Source organism: Chiloscyllium plagiosum, chromosome 15 (genome assembly GCF_004010195.1).
Source record: "Chiloscyllium plagiosum isolate BGI_BamShark_2017 chromosome 15, ASM401019v2, whole genome shotgun sequence".
Taxonomy (NCBI): domain Eukaryota; kingdom Metazoa; phylum Chordata; class Chondrichthyes; order Orectolobiformes; family Hemiscylliidae; genus Chiloscyllium; species Chiloscyllium plagiosum.
The window spans coordinates 704,243-718,667 of record NC_057724.1 but is presented as its reverse complement, the minus strand read 5'-3'; the positions used below and the strand labels follow the sequence as shown (position 1 = coordinate 718,667).

At 42.1% G+C, this 14,425-nt stretch overlaps 1 protein-coding gene across 7 annotated transcripts in view; it reads right to left on the bottom strand.

The window, feature by feature from the left end:
- LOC122557037 (utrophin-like) overlaps window positions 1–14,425 on the bottom strand; it is a 688,507-nt gene that overhangs the window by 594,637 nt on the left and 79,445 nt on the right. The gene's annotated exons all lie outside the window — the stretch shown is intronic.

The window sequence follows — 14,425 nt, the reverse complement described above, 5'->3', positions numbered from 1 at the left end:
ACCTTTTTTTCAAATGCACATAAATGTCACACGAGGATTGACCTCTTACTGACTCCCTCGGTCCTTCTGGATTCGATTATGGGTTGTAAAATTGGGAATATAGCTATCTCTGATCATGCAACAGTATATTTGGAGGTTAAGGCCAAGAATGGAGGGCTAGGTTTGCAGCACTGGTGTTTGGACCTTTTTCTCCTTAAGGATTCCAAATTTGTGGAATACTTTTTGAAGGAGTTTCAGGAATTCTTGACTATCAACTCAGGCACGGCTAGTAGTCCGTCCATGCTATGGGAGACTGCGAAGGCCTTTGCTAGGAGATTAGCTATTTCCTATTCGGCTAGCTGGAAATGACAGAAAGAGTAACAGTAGCGTCTACTTGAGATACAGTTGAAAGCCACGGAGGCAGCACATTTTGCGCGGCCTTCGGTGACTAAGCTACAGCGGATCACAGCCCTTCGGGCTACCTTAAATTCAATACTGACACAAAATGCAAAGAAAGAACTTACTTTTGCTAGACAGAGGCTGTTCGAATATGGGGATAGGCCAGGGAAGTATTTAGCATACCTGACGAGAAAAAAGTGTGCTCCCCAATCCATTACTGCAATCAGAGACAGCGCAGGGGTCCTTACAAACGATGCTAAAAAGATTAATGAGGCTTTTCGGAGCTTTTACTCTGAATTGTATCNNTTGGAGATGTACAATCACTCCTATATGCATGAATGCCTACCACCATCTTTGAGAGAAGCTAATATTTCCTTAATTCTTAAGAAGGGAAAGGTTCCTGAGGATTGTGCCTCATACAGGCCCATCTCTCTATTAAATTCAGATTTCAAGATTCTGTCCAAGATCCTGGCGCTGAGATTGGAAAGGGTGTTGTCCCATATTATTAAAGAGGACCAGACAGGCTTTATAAGGGGCCTTAGGTCCTCTAAAAATATTAGAAGGTTGCTGAATGTGGTCCAAGTTTGTCAGCAAGGGTTGATGATTTCCTTAGATGCAAAGAAAGCATTTGACCAGGTGGAATGGCCGTATCTTTTTTATGTCTGAGAGCAGTTTGGGTTGGGTGGAGTCTTTGCTAGGTGGGTGGAGGTTTTATATCGCCACCCTCTGGCCGCGGTCATCACCAACGGGGTGAAGTCTGGGAATTTTACAATTGGTCAGGGTCGTCTGCAAGGCTGCCCCCTCTTACCATTGTTGTTGGTGATAGAGCCTATTCGTCAGAACATCCACATAACTGTTGGTGGCAGAGGCTATTCGTCAGAACATCCACATAACCGCTCCGGAAGTGGGATCGAGGGCACACAAGATTACATTGTACACTGATGATGTCCTTCTATTTTCATCGAACCCGATCACCTCCGTACCCCTTTTGATACAATATATCAATTCATTTGGGGCTATTTCAGGATATAAGATTAACTTTACAAAATCGGAGGCTATGCCTTTGGGGGAACCTTAAGGATATGCCAGAAGTTGAAGGTGGCTCTAAGTTCCTTTTAAGTGGTCCCAGTACCTTGGCATTTTTATTACTCCCAAGTTTGATCTGTTATTTCAGACTAGCTTTGCTCATTTACTCGACAATATTAGGCGAGATCTCCAGAGGTGGGTGGCTCTTCCAATTTCATGGCTGGGCCGAATATCTCTCATTTAGATGCATGTTCTTCCTCGTTTGCTTTATCCCATACATATGCTCCCTATAATGTTTCCCAGGTCAACGCTGTGGAAACTTATGGGGTGGCTTGGTTTCTTTGTCTGGCAACGTGGACGGCCTCACATCAAACTTACTAAATTGCAGCTGCCTCAAGGAGGGGGAGGCGTTGATTTCCCAGACATCAGAAAGTATCAATTGAGTTCCCCGCTGTCCTTTGTCAGCGATTGGGTAGGTAACGATCCAAACTCAATATGGCTGGATATTGAGGCCTCCCAAGCAAAGTGCCCTCTTATTAACCTATTGATCATGGATAAGATGAGGACAGTTATGGACCACTGCCGGAACCCCATTGTCATTAGTACAGTCAAGGCATGGAGGGTGATGCATCAGAGCGAGGGTTGTTTATCCAAGACTTCGCCAGTTACACCTATAGTTGGCATTCCAGGGTTCCGACCAGGGATGATGGAGTCAGGGTTCAAACTATGGACAACGAGAGGAGCTTCTAGTTTAGGAGACTTGTTTGAAGGGGAGGTTATGTCGTCTTTTTAGCAACTGAGCCGCAAATACGGGTTGCCCAGCAGAGACCTTTTCTGTTTTTTTCAGGTTAGGGATTTCATCCAGAAGATTACGCTTCTCACTAAGCCCTATAAGCCCGATACAGAGAAGTTGTTGCTATGCTCCACAAGCACCCTTTCGGTTCGTGCCTTCTATCGCCTGCTGGGTGGCAGGGCCTGGCAGGATATTAACTGGTTATGTGAGGTCTGGGAGCAAGAGCTGGGAGTGGAGATCTCTTCTGAAACATGGGAGAATAGTCGAAAGATCTCAATCTGTAACAGGACATGTGCTACGCAGTTAAAAGTTCTGCACAGGGTTCATCTGGCACCAGACCGTTTGGCGAAGTTTAAAAAAGGGGCATCTTCAGTGTGCCCCAAATGTAAATAAGTGTAGGTATTCTTACCCATTGCTTCTGGACATGCCACAGGCTCCATATTTATTGCTGTGGCGGGAGAGATAGGGAGGGTATTGAGGACTGAAGTCAAAGTAGACCCGATATTTGTCCTCTTAGGTCTACTGAATTTACTTTCTTTAGACGGGCATGGGTGGAAACTATTAAATTTTTTTGCACACTGTGCACGGAAGAATATTCTGATGAATTGGGTGTCTGAGAACCCACTGGGCTTGTTGGGATGGCAGAAATTAATTATGGAGCACATTCCCTTGGACTTTTTCACAAGCATGGTGCACCACATAACTGACAATTTTTATAAGACATGGCAGCTCAACTTCAGTTATGTGGGTATAGATTTATCAGTTATCTTAACTAGGGCACTTGTTTAACCAGGATGATTAGATTTGTCAAGCCCTGGACCCTGGAGGGGGTCTCCCGAGTTAATACGGGTATATATACAATGTTCCCATTCCTTTGTTTGGGAGCCTTGCGTCAAGCAAAGCTGTTCTGTATTTTGTGTTTTTTATTACTCTTCTTTCTTTTTTTGGTGTTGTTTTGCAGTGTTAGGGTTTGCTTTGTATTATAGAGTAGGTTAGTAGTTAAGTAGATAGTAGTTGTATTGTAATTTGTATTTTTTTCTTTTTATTATACTGATATTTGTGATTGATTTTTTTTTCAATAATTTTATGTGTTTGTAAAGTTAAAAAAAATTGCTAATAAATATATTTACAAAAAAAAAGCATATGGTGTTTTGGGGATCGAGTTTAAGAGCCGCGAGGTTCTGCTGCAGCTCTACAAGTCCCTGGTGAGACCATACTTGGAATATCATGTCCAGTTCTAGTCGCTCTACTATAGAAAAGATATAGAGGGTGCAAAGAAGGTTTACCAGGATGCTGCCTGGACTGAAGGGCTTGCCTTATGAGGAAAGGTTGAATAAGCTCGGACTTTTCTCTCTGGAGAGGAGGAAGAGAGAAGACCCGATCAAGGTGTACAAAATAATGAATGGAATAGATAGAGTCATAGCCAGAAACTTTTCCCCAGGGCAGGATTGACTGGTACGAGGAGTCATAGTTTGAAGATATTAGGAGGAAAGTATAAAGGAAACGTCAGAGATAGGTTCTTTACGCAGAGAGGTGTGAATGCATGGAATGCGTTGCCAGCTGTAGTGATGGAAGCAGAGTCATTGGGGACATTGAAGCAACTGCTAGACATACAAATGGATATCAGAGAGTTGAGGGGTGCATAGGTTAAGTTATCATATTTTACATTAGGATTAAACCTCGGCATAACATCGTGGGCCAAAGGGCCTGTTCTGTGCTGTACTTTTCTATGTTCTATCTATGTTCTATCCAGGCCTCTCAGTATTCTGTAAGTTTCAATTAGATTCCTCACTTCACCTTTCAAAACTCTTATCAAGTACAGACCCAGGGTCCTCAACCAGTCCTCATACGAAAAGCCCTCCATACCTAGGATCATTCTTGTAAACTTCCTCTGGACCCCCTCAAATGCCGGCACATCCCTCCTTAGATACAGGGCCCAAAACTGCTCACAATATTCTGGATGTGGTCTGACCACAGTCTTATACAGCCTCAGCAGCACCATTTCCCATTGGTGTGTTGTACAGTTGTAGCAACACTTCCCTAGGTTTATATGCTACTCCTTTAGCGATAAATGTCAAAATTCCATTTGTCATCTTTATTAACACTCTACCCGCATATTAGTTTACTGTGAATCATGCACAAAGACACACGGATCCTTCTGCACTGAAGCACTCTGAAGTTTCTCCACTCAGATAGTAAGTTGCTTTTCTGTTCTTCTGACCAAAACAGATAACCTCAAAAACTTATCCATGTTAAACTGCCAAATGTTGGCCTATTCACTTAACTTATGCACATCCACTTGGAAAATTCTTATTTCTTCATTGTAACTTACTTTTCCACCTATTTTGGTGTCATCTGTAAGTATGACTGTAGTACCTTCTACCCTTGCAGCTAAGTCTCCCTCTCCAAGACGGTGGCAGAGTAACAGGGCTGAGCTGAGACTTGTCCATGCCTGTCTGCTTTCTTTCTCTTTTGTTTTATTTACTTCTTTTTGCTTTTGCTCTTTTCTCTTTATTTTCTTTAAAGCCTGGAGAGTGGCAAGTGAAGGCGGAGGCCTCCAGCAGCAGTAGCAGCAATGTCAGAACGAGCCAGACACAGCTCCAACCCAGCCAGGGGTCTCCTGACAAGGGAGGAGCAGGTCCCAGGCTTACTCCCCATCTCGAATCCACAGGATGAACCAAGGCTCCAGGTCTGCAGCTAGGCCCGGGCTTCTAAAGGAGCATAAGCATCTGCAATAGGGATGAATTGAGGACTCCAATGACCACCGGCAGCAGCTGGAGGAGCTGTGAATGGGCAACAGAAGGTACACCCCCAGACCCATGGCTCCAGCTCAGATGCAGCAATTGCAATTGTGGTGGTGGTGGAGGCCTGATATAGAGACCCCAGAGCTTGTTACAGAGATACCAGGGACCGTTACAGACACCCCAGGCCCCATTAAGGACACCCCAGAGCAAATCACAGAGACCCAGGAGCTCATTTCAGAGATTCTAGCTGATTTCAAGCAGCAAATGGAGGAGCAATAAAGGACGAACAAGAAGAAAAGAGAAAGATGAAATCTATTGCAGCAATATTTTGCACGATATTCAGTGTTTCAAGATGGTGCTGGAGCATGGTAACACTTTGCATATAACACGTGAAAAAACACTTTTCATTGTATAGTTATGTACATGTAACAATGAATCTAAACTGCATCTAATCTAAGTTATTAGCACAGTTTGTAAATAGTTGGGACCTGAGGACTGATCCCTGTGGAACCCACTAGTTACATCATGCTAAACACAAAAACTCCATTTATCCATACACCCTACTTTCTACTGGTAAGCCAACAGAATAATGCAGGTCGTTCAGTATAAAGTGCTTCATTAACGCAAATTGGATAGAATGTCAATAACAAATCGTTTGGACACTGTTCGGATAATGCAAACATTCTACTGAACAGGTATGACAACACTGTCTATTAGCAATCCTCTCCAGCACGATTTTCTATGGTGCGAGATTGCAAAGGAACGCAACTGTCACGTTCTCTAAGAATGACCTGTAAATTACCCAACCCCATCTCATATTACCAGATATACTACAACTACAAAATATCCACATTGCTTGTTATACCTTCAAAAGAACTCCAGCAAAGTAGCCAATCATGATTTATCCTTCATAAAACCATGCTGACTGTGATGGATTGTATTTTAACTTTCAAACATCCTGGTATTATTTTTTAATAATAAATTCTAATAATTTAAATTAACTGTCTGCAATTTCCTACTTTCTACTTTCCTTCCTTCTTTAATAAGGAATATTGTTATGTGAGCATTTATCTCACATCTAGGGCATTTTGGAAAATTATAATCAATGGATCCGCTAGCTGTGCTGCCACTTCATTTAAGACCCGAGTACAGAGGAACCTCAATTATCTAGCATTCGATTATCCGAATATCAGATTATCTGGCAAGATCGCATGCTTGGCTAAACTACGTTATCCGGCATTCAATTATCAGGAATTCGATTAATCCAACCAAATACTCCCTGCCTGCATCCTTCAGATAATTGAGATTCCATTGTATATAGGCCTGGCGACCTTTCTGATTTTAATCCCAATCATTTACTCAGTATTTCTTCCCTAGTAGTGATGATTGGTCTAAGTTCCTCCCTTTCCATAATCCAGGATGGAGGACGGGAAAAATTTCTGGCTGTAACAGCTGCTCCTTCAGATGGTGAAATCAATGCACGAGAGAGAGAAAGAAACTGACACTGCCTTTGCTGTTTGAATTCATGTATCACTGGACATCGGAGTTCATCTGGGAAAATTAACAAACAGTGAGATTCACAACTGATCTTAGAGGAACTTTTGGGCGAAGTTCACAGCACAGAATCAGATAAGTTAATTGTTGTTTTAAGTGTGGCCTACAAAAAGTCTGCAGTAGTGAGTAGAGTGGGTTCTTTCCTAATTATATGTTTTTAGAAATATGTCCCTTGATTAAACTTAAAATATAAGCCATAACTATTAATTTAACCTGGGGCAGTGTTTGTAGAGGAGTAAGACGGTGTTACTTTCTGGGTCTGTAGATTGTTAAGGAGCAAAAATAGCCTTTAGTAGAGTGATATGTACTTCTTGTCAGATGTGGGCGTTTAAAGAGAGTTCAAGAGTTACTGCGGATTATATTTGCCATAAATGCTGCTGGCTGCGAATCTTATCAGATCGAATGGATCGGATGGAGGGACAGTTAGAAGCAATGAGGAATTTGCAACAGCAACAGTATCTGATGGATGGCAGTTATAGGAAGGGGGGAAAAGTCTCAGATACAGCCACATAGATGGGTTAACTCCAGGAAAGGTAAGAGAGGTAGGCAACTAGTGCAGGAGTCTTTTGTGGATATATCCATTTCAAACAGGTATGCTGTTTTGGAAAATGTAGAGGGTGATGGATTCTCAGGGGAATATAGCACAAATAGCCAAGTTTCTCGTACTGAGACTGGCTCTAATGCAAGAGGGGTACGTCGGGTTCCAAGAGATCAATCGTATTAAGGGATTCTCTAGTCCAAGGTACAGACAGACGTTTCTGTGGACAGCAGCAAAAAATCAAAATGGTGTGTTGCTTCCCTGGTGCCAGAATCAAGGATGTCTCAGAGAGGGTGCAGAATGTTCTCATGGGGGAAGAGGGGCCAGTAGGAGGTCATTGTCCACATTGGAACCAACGACATAGGATGGGAAAAGGTTGAGATTCTGAAGGGAGATTACAGAGTTAGGCAGGAATTTAGAAAGGAGATCCTCAAGAGTAGTAACATCTGGATTACTCCCAGTGCTACGAGCTAGTGAGGGCAATAGGAGGATAGAGCAGATGAATGCATGGCTGAGGAGCTGGTGTATGGGAGAAGGATTCACATTATTGGATCATTGGAATTGCTTTTGGGGTGGAAGTGACCTGTACAAGATGGACCGATTGCAACTAAATTGGAAGGGGACTAATATACTGGCAGGGAAATTTGACACAGCTGCTCGGGAGGATTTAAACCAGTATGGTTGGGAGTTGGGACCCAGGGAGATAGTGAGGAAAGAGGTTATTCTAAGACTGGTACAGTTGAGAACAGAAGCGACTCAAACAGTCAGGGCAGGCAGGGACAAGGTAGGACTAATAAATTAAACTGCATTTAATTCAGTGCAAGGGGTCTAACAGGGAAGGCAGATGAACTCAGGCAACTCAGAGGAGGGGGAGTGTCATTTCAGTTGTGCTGAGGGAGGACGTTCCCGGAAATACATCCAGGAAGTTATTTGGATGGAACTGAGAAATAAGAAAGGGATGATCACCTTATTGGGATTGTATTATAGACCCCCGAATAATCAGAGGGAAATTGCAAGGACATCTCAGCTATCTGTATGAATAATAGGGTGGTTATGGTAGAAGATTTTAACTTTCCAAACATAGACTTGGATTGCCATAGTGTTAAGGGTTTAGATGGAGAGGAATTTGTTAAGTGTGTACAAGACAATTTTCTGATTCAGTATGTGCATGTACCAACGAGAGAAGGTGCAAAACCTGACCTACTCTTGGGAAATAAGGCAGGGCAGGTGATTGAAGTGTCAGTGGGGGAACACTTTGGGGCCAGCGACTATAATTCTATTAGATTCAAAATAGTGATGAAAAACAATAGACCAGATCTAAAAGTTGAAGTTCTAAATTGGAGAAACGCCAATTTTGAGGGTATTAGGCAAGAACGTTCGGAAGCTGACTGGGGACAGATGTTCACAGGTAAAGGAATGGCTAGAAAATGGGAAGCCTTCAGAAATGAGATAACGAGAATCCAGAGACAGTATATTCCTGTTAGGGTGAAAGGAAAGGCTGGTAGGTATAGGGAATGCTGGATGACTGAAGAAATTGAGGGTTTGGTTAAGAAAAAGATGGAAGCATATGTCAGGTATAGATAGGATAGATCGAGTGAATCCTTAGAAGAGTATAAAGGAAGTAGGAGTATACTTAAGAGGGAAATCAGGAGGGCAAAAAGGGGACATGAGATAGCTTTGGCAAAGAGACTTACGGAGAATCCAAAGGGCCTTTACAAATACATTAAGGACAAAAGGATAACTTGGGAGAGAATAGGGTCTTTCAACGATCAGCAAGGCCTCCTTTGTGTGGAGCCGCAGGAAATGGGGGAGATACTAAACGAGTATTTTGCATCAGTATTTACTGTGGAAAAGGACATGGAAGATATAGACTGTAGGGAAATAGATGGTGACATCTTGCAAAATGTCCAGATTACAGAGGAGGATGTGCGGGATGTCTTGAAATGCATAAAGGTAGATAAATCCCCAGGACCTGATCAGGTGTAATCTAGAACTCTGTGGGAAGCTACAGAAGTGATCGCTGGGCCTCTTGCTGAGATATTTGTATCATCGATAGTCACAGGTGAAGTGCCGGAAGACTGGAGGTTGGCAAACATGGTGCCACTGTTTAAGAAGAGTGGTAAGGACAAGCCAGGGAACTATAGACTGGTGGCAGGCAAGTTGTTGGAGGGAATCCTGAGGGACAGGACGTACATGTATTTGGAAAGCAAAGGACTGATTCGGGATAGTCAACATGGCTTTGTGTGTGAGAAATCATGTCTCACAAACTTGATTGAGTTTTTTGAAGAAGGAGCAAAGAGGATTGATGAGGGCAGAGCAGTAGATGTGATCTGTATAGACTTCGACAAGGTTCCCCAAGGAAGACTGATTAGCAAGGTTATATCTCATGGAATACAGGGAGAACTAGCCATTTGGATACAGAATTGGCTCAAAGGTAGAAGACAGAGGGTGGTGGTGGAGGATTGTTTTTCAGACTGGAGGCCTGTGACCAATGGAGTGCCACAAGGATCGGTGCTGGGCCCTCTACTTTTTGTTATTTACATAAATGATTTGGATGCCAGCATAAGAGGTACTGTTAGTAAATTTGCAGATGATACCAAAATTGGAGATGTAGTGGACAGTGAAGAGGAATACCTCAGATTGCAACAGGATCTTGACCAGATGGGCCAATGGGCTAAAAAGCAGCATATGGAGTTTAATTCAGATAAATGCGAGGTGCTGCATTTTGGGAAAGCAAATCTTAGCAGGACTTATACACTTAATGGTAAGGTCCTACGGAGTGTTGCTGAACAAAGAGACCTTGAAGTGCAGGTTCATAGATCCTTAAAAGTGGAGTCGCAGGTAGATAAGATAGTGAAGGCGGCGTTTGGTATGCTTTTGTTTATTGGTCAGAGTACTGAGTACAGGAGTTGGGAGGTCATGTCGCGGCTCTACAGGACATTGGTTAGGCCACTGTGGAATATTGCGTGCAATTCTGGTCTCCTTCCTATCAGAAAGATATTGTGAAACTTGAAAGGGTTCAGAAAAGATTGACAAGGATGTTGTCAGCTATAAGGAGAGGCTGAACAGGCTGGGGCTGTTTTCCCTGGAGCGTCAGGGCTGAGGGGTGACCTTATAGAGGTTTACAAAATTATGAGGGGCTTGGATAGGGTAAATAGACAAAGTCTATTCCCTGGAGCGTCAGAGAGTCCAGAACTAGGGGGCATAGGTTTAGGTGAGAGGGGAAAGATATAAAAGAGACCTATCGGGCAACTTTTTCCACGCAGAGGGTGGTACGTGTATGGAATGAGCTGCCAGAGGAAGTGGTGGAGGCTGGTACAATTGCAACATTTAAGAGGCATTTGGATGGGTATATGAATAGAAAGGGTATGGAGGGATATGGGCCGAGTGCCGGCAGGTGGGACTAGATTGGGTTGGGATATCTGGTCAGCATGGACGGGTTGGACCGAAGGGTCTGTTTCCATGCTGTACATCTCTATGACTCAATGGCTCTATTATATGTTACAATTGGGATGGTACTAGTGTTCTTCACCGTGAAAATTAAAGCAAAATATTGCCTTAATGACTGTGTCATTTGCATGCCCACTATTAACTCCCCACTCTCATTCCCCAAGGAACCAGCATTCACTTCATAGAACATAGAAAAATACAGCGCAGTACAGGCCCTTTGGCCTCGATGTTGCGCCGATCCAAGCCCACCTAACCTACACTAGCCCACTATCCTCCATATGCCTATCCAATGCCCATTTAAATGCCCATAATGAGGGAGAGTCCACCACTGCTACTGGCAGGGCATTCCATGAACTCACGACTCGCTGAGTAAAGAATCTACCCCTAATATCTGTCCTATACCTACCACCACTTAATTTAAAGCTATGCCCCCTCAGCTGTTCTCTTCCTCTATATAGTGTTAAGTCATAGTGGTAAACCCTTCTGCTAATTAAACAAAACACACAGAAAAGCTCATAATGCTTTGTAATCTGTTAAAGTACAAATGACAGACAACTACACAAATTCCACTATTTAAGGAAAATATATCAATTTTATTCTTTAACTCTAAAAGTGAACATTAAATAGCAACTACAGAGGAACCTCTATTGTCTGGCATTCGATTAACCAAATTTCGGATGATCAGATCAAGATCACAAGATCCTGATGCGTGGCTAACTACGTTATCCGGCATCCAATTAACTGAACGAAATACTCCCCACTCATGTCCTTCGGATAATTGAGGTTCCTCTGTACTTACAACTCTAAGCCTCCTTTTTCTTTAACCCTTGTTATCAACCTCCTACTCCACGCTAATGTACTGATCAAATAAAAGCCCCTATAAAATTACAGCAACTTAATTTTCAAAACCGGACAGTGGTTGTCATCTCCGACGCCTGTCTTCCTCCGTTTGTAGATCCCCCGAGGTCATCTTTGGTCTTCTGCTGCAAACATGTTTCATTTGAAAGAAGTACCTTTGATAGAGAGGCAGTCTCTCAATGGCAGTTGGCAGACTATCAAAATGTCTGCTTCTTTTATACCCCAAACATCGGATGTCTCATTGGTTCAATCTTGTCAAAACAGTAAAATTCAAATTCAATTGGGTTTTAGTATCCTGGGGCATAATTTAAACCGATTGGTTAAATTCGAACTGCTGTGAAAACATAGCAACCAAAGGTCAGGTATTTGTTTCACAGCCAAACGTTACACATTTTCAATTTTCCAGTAGGCACTGAGACTGCATTCACTCTCTCAAAGGTATAGTACAAGCCTTCAACTTCAGAACAATAGACATATAGGAAGTTTTGCTGTCCGTTTTTATATTTTGCAGTAATTTTCCATCATACTTTACCTTTGCTTCTTTTATTACTTGTTTTGTAAGCTTTTGATAATCTTTGCAATATGATACACCTTAGTTTTTGTCTTAATATTATTTTTAACTTTGTTGTTTAGCCAAGACTTTTTTTCTCCTTCTTACAATCTTTCTTTCTTTCTGGAATATTCTTTAGCTGGGATCAATTGACTATCTCCTTCAACATCTGCCAGCACTCATCAACTGTTCTACCTTTCAGTCTTCCCTTCCAGTCAACTAGAGCCAAACCTATCCTCATACCTCTATGTAACTTCACAATGTTAGTGTGGGACTCCAGTTTCTCAACCTTCAACTGAATTTGAAATTCTAGCGTGCTATGATATCCCGAGAGGATCCTTTACTAGGAGATCATTAATTAATCCTAGCTCAATACACAATACTAAATTCAGAAAGACAAATTTTGCTTTACAACCTTGTTAGAATTTTCTGAGGATGTTACAACCAGAGTAGATAGGGGAAACCAGTGGATATTGTACATTTGGATTTTCAAAATGTTTTTTGATAAGGCTCCACACAGGTTAATAAAGAAAATCAAAATATACCACTTGGAATGAGGATTGTCATATGGAAAGAAAACAGAGAATAGGAATAAATGGATGACTCTCTGGTTGTGACCAAGGGGATATTACAAGGAACAACACAAGAACCTAGCTGTTCACAGTTTTTATCAAGATATGGGCACCAAATGTAATATTTCCAAGTTTGGAAATGACATAAAACTAGGTGCAAGTGGACGTCGTGAGAACGCAAACACGTTTCAAAGGAATTTGAACAGGCTGACTGGTCAGTAACATTATACGTGGAATATAATATGGATAAGTGTAAGGTTATTGCACAGCACAAATAGTTTCAACCAGTTTTTAGGATGTCTGGGGGAGTGATGTTTGTCAGGACAGGAAGCCAGAAAAGGGGTATTAAGTAGAGGTTTCCAGTTCTGATGCACAATGCCCCATTTGTGTGAGCAATGATGCAGAATGAAAGCTGTGATGACACTGAAGAAATCCAACAGACAGCACTCATTAAAGGCAGTTCCTACTCCTGCTTAACCAATTGTGGGAAGACTTCAACAGAAGAATAGTGCTCCGGTGCTTCACCAGTACCCACTTATTTAAGTTCTCATATGCCAAATGCTGTCCAAGACACTCCTGAAGAGTGTCCACCCCTAAGGGAATTAAATCCCAACAAAAGGCAGCATTTTCAAGAGTGGAGACAAGAGGAATAACTAACAATTTAAGAATGCTTATGGTGGAAATGTAAGCAAACACTGCACTTATGTCCATCCACTGCATCACCAGCATCATAGTGGTCTTAAAATAGATAATCAACCCAGGAAGTACCTTGTCTCACAGTAAGTGAATCAATTATTCCGTGCTAAACGTTCGAGAATTATAAAGCAATTTATTACCGACAAGTGGGAGGGATGAGACAATCTTAATGTAACTGGTAATTAATTTAAAGAGCACTTATGACTTCTATTTCAAGAGCGGCAGAGGAGTGCAATATTAATAGATTGAGAGCCTCGGAGCAACATTATTACTACTGATACAAAACGTCTTCAGTGTAAACATAAAAACTTCAAAACCATCTGTGCAAGTGTAAATATTAACTGTAAAAAATCGTCAAGCAATCTAAAGAAATTTCATACCTTTTAAAATAAAAAACAACTGAAAGAACTGTGGATGCTGTAAATCTGAAACAAAAATCAGAAATTACTAAAAAAGCTCAGCAGGTCTGGCAGCATGTTTTGAGAAAGAATCACTAGATCCGAAACAGTAACTCTGATTTCTCTCCACAGATACTGCCAAATCTGCCAAGCTTTTCCAGCAATTTCTGTTTTTATTCCGTACATTTCAACTTCAATAGATGCAGGCAAAGATTAGTGGAAGTTTTAAACATGGCTGGCAAGGAAGTTCTTACATTGCCCAGGTCAAAACTATCCCCAACTGAAATCATCTGTACTTTAAGATACTGACTGGAGTTGAAGTTCTACAAATGACCAAGCTCTAAGGAAAAATACAGAAACTCAGTGCCGACAAGTGATAACTGTTTAACTAAAGATTTCAAAATAGGAAGTGTCCTATTAGAACATAGAACATAGAACAATACAGCACAGAACAGGCCCTTCGGCCCACGATGTTGTGCCGAACTTCTAACCTAGATTAAGTACCCATCCATGTACCTATCCAAATGCCGCTTAAAGGTCGCCAATGATTCCGACTCTACCACTCCCACGGGCAGCGCATTCCATGCCCCCACCACTCTCTGGGTAAAGAACCCACCCCTGACATCTCCCCTATACCTTCCACCCTTCACCTTAAATTTATGTCCCCTTGTAACACTCTGTTGTACCCGGGGAAAAAGTTTCTGACTGTCTACTCTATCTATTCCTCTGATCATCTTATAAACCTCTATCAAGTCACCCCTCATCCTTCACCGTTCCAACGAGAAAAGGCCGAGAACTCTCAACCTATCCTCGTACGACTCCCTCTCCATTCCAGGCAACATCCTGGTAAACCTTCTCTGCACCCTCT